Raw genomic sequence first — 3,269 nt, 5'->3', positions numbered from 1 at the left:
ACCCAAGTTATTCATGACCACATTTAGTAATTTTGGTGATATCTCTCATTTCTCAAAACAAGACATGCTTACACCCTTTCCAAAGAATGTGATTGGTATGTGGGTACGTTGTCTGAGGCCAGCCTCTTATCTGGAGACCAGATTCAAAAAGTCTGAGTTCAGCGAAGTGACTTCGATGGTATGCTCTGTTTTGTTTTGCTTTAACATGCATGTACGGGTCCTGCTGCACCCCCCCCACACCTAGGAACAATGCTGCACACATCATTTCCTGAAATAATGGAGTTGGAAGGCAATTATCTGCTCACAAAACAGGCTGAAACAACAGTTCCTGATATTCTTCTCAAATACTTGAACTTCCCAAGGAATCCGGAAAAAATAATTCCATGAGCCGGTGTTGTGAATGAAGGTATGAGATTCCAATTTCCTTCACTAAGACCCAGTGACCAGAGATAATTAATTCCACTCAGTGTTACTGAGAGGGGCTGTGGTCTGTGAACAAGGTACTGCCTTCCTACTCCTGCAGGGTTGGGGGTCCAGGTACCCGAGGATTACTTGCAGTTTATTCCAGTTAGACTTATTTTAGGACTTTTACTCTGAAAGGGGATTCAGGACTTCTGTTTCAGACTCTCCAGATAAGAAACGTACACTTTCTAGAAAGAATGCATATCCACTGCAGCCGAGCATGTTGGGTCATAGTGGGAGAGCTTCTTGAACCCCTTGGCTCCTACATTGTGGAGGTGGATTAGCAGACGTTCCTCAGAACTGTCTGTTCTCCAATCCTTAAGAATCTAAACGTCACCAAGGTCGCTTTGCGGTAGTCATGGTGAAAAAGAACAAGAAGATTGCTACTAGTTAGACGTTGTCTTCTGGAATTCTCATCTGAAGGGAAACTGGTAGATCAGCCGGGCACATCCATTCTTGGTATCTTGAGAAAAACCATGGGGACCCCCCCCCCAGCAGGATAAAGAGAAAAGAGAGACGCTCTCTGCAAGGATCCTTAGGGAGGGTGTGCGGCTGGCTCCAGAAGCTTCCCCAAAGGCTGGCCGCTGTTCTCAGTCTGGCTTATTTGGGAATTCAGAAATCTTATCCCTTTTTGGAAGCCCAGGCTATTGATTTTGACTTCTGATGCACCAGAATCAACTTATCTGACATTTTCTTGAATGAAATATATAATTGTTAGAAGTGTAGTATGAAATCTGCAATTAAAATTGCTTAGTTTTTATTATATCAGAAACCAACCGGTTCCCATAAGTCGTAAGCAGAGCTGCTGTGGTGTGGCTAGGTGTCCCCAGAGGCTGGGTCCCCTGGATGGCCCTGTGGGGATGTGGTGGAAACTTCACAGGTGTGGCCTAGTAGGAGATCCTCAGGTCACTGCCTGGGGACTGGGGGACCCTGGTCTCTTCCTCTCTCTCTCTCTTTCGCTTCCTGGCTATGAGGATGAGTGGTTCTACTCCATCGCCCACTCCTCACCGCAGGCCCAAAGCAACAGGGCCGACCAACCAACCACAGGCTGGGACCTCCACACCTGAGCCGAAATCAATCCTTCCTCTTTATAAGTTAATGATCAGATTTTTGTGACCATGATGGAAAGGGCACTGACCTAGAGTCACATTGAGGTTTTCTTCATTAAGATCTCTCTCCAGTTAGCCCTGCCTCTGCCTGATGGGACAGTGTGGCTGGCCACATGTCCTCTGTAGACAACTCCTTCCCTCTTCCTTCTGTGTCCTTTGAACTCCCACCGACTCACATCCATCCAAGAAACTCAAATGGAGAAACTATACGTGGAAATGGGTCCATTTGCTTCATTAAAAACAGCCCTAGGTAAAATTCATCACATCTGAAGGGTCAGTGACAAAAGGCAAAAGCAAAAGAAGGGCTTGTATGACCTCGAACAATCGATACAAAGTGGACCACGGGCAGCTCTGGGGTTGGAGTTCAGCTAGTTTTTCGGGATGGTAAAGGACCAGACGTGAGGCTCTGGCATCTCACTCATTCTGGGGAATATGCTGGAACCTGATTCAGGCCTCGTTAATAATTCCCCAGCAATGAACTGCGTCTGCAGCTAACCCTGCAGGCTCTCGTTTGTATCAGTGGAATCATTCCTGGCGTTCCTATCTTGGCTCATTCCCAGGACTGGCTTAACACAATAGTTAGCCAACTCTATAAATTACAGTTCCTTACTGGTCTTCATAACTCACTCCAGAGGGAAACACCAGCCATGAATAATCAGCATGTCTGAGAAGCACTTAAATCTTAATAGGCTGCCATATACATCGAAGGTTGGTGGACACATGTTTTTTAGTATAGATTATTTTTCTGGTAGGACAGCAGTTCCGGAAGATACAGTATCACTTTTTAATAAGGACCAAGAGTCTATTAGCCTTCAACAGCTGGGTACATCATAGCCTAGGCTATCTACAGGTAAGAAAGTTAAAACTCCTTCCTCGTTTTTAGTTCACCCTTTCTGGATAATTTACCCTTTCTGGGTAAATGGTAGATTATGAATCTGCATTTGCTGTATACCTGTTTATATGCATTTCTAGCAGGAGCTATTTTAAATGACAGGCTGCGTCACTAAGCCAGTCAATATTTATCTATTTCTCACTGTGTACTTTTCTAAGTACAAGAGATATCAATGAAATGTAAATGTGGCTACTGCCCTGTAAAAAAAAACTTTAGTTGAGGAAGTAAAGGCTAAAACCTAAGTGAAATAGTTGGAAAATGATTTTACACTAAGTCTTGGCACTTTTGAATTTTGTAAGAGGAAGAAATCATCATAACCAGGCACGGTGATGCAGGCCTATAATCCCAGCAGCTCAGAAGGCTGAGAAGGAGGATTGCAAGATCAAAGTCAGCCTCAGCAATTTAGTGAGGCACTTAGCAACTCGGTGAGACCCTGTCTTTAAATAAAATACAAATTAGGGCTGGGGTTGTGACTCGGTGGTTGAGTGCCCCTGAGTTCAATCCCGGTACCAAAAAGAAAAGAAAAAAGAAAGAAATCACTGTAGGTCAATAGGTCATTCCATCTTCCAGAGAGGCTGCACAGAAGAGGCAGATGTGAAAGATGTTTGGCGAATAACTGAGCAGAAACAGAAGGAGACTGCAACATTCATGGAGCCTCTTGGAATGCCATCGTGTCCATAATCGCATTAATCCCACGGAAGTAGACATTCACATCCCTGTTTATCCGTGAGAATGTCAAGGATTGGAGAGGTCAAGTAGCTTTGCTCAAGTCCACAAGCTCATGAATTCCTGGCAGGCAGCGGTTG

Source organism: Ictidomys tridecemlineatus, chromosome 8, assembly GCF_052094955.1.
Source record: "Ictidomys tridecemlineatus isolate mIctTri1 chromosome 8, mIctTri1.hap1, whole genome shotgun sequence".
NCBI lineage: Eukaryota > Metazoa > Chordata > Mammalia > Rodentia > Sciuridae > Ictidomys > Ictidomys tridecemlineatus.
Note: the sequence above shows the minus strand (reverse complement) of the source record.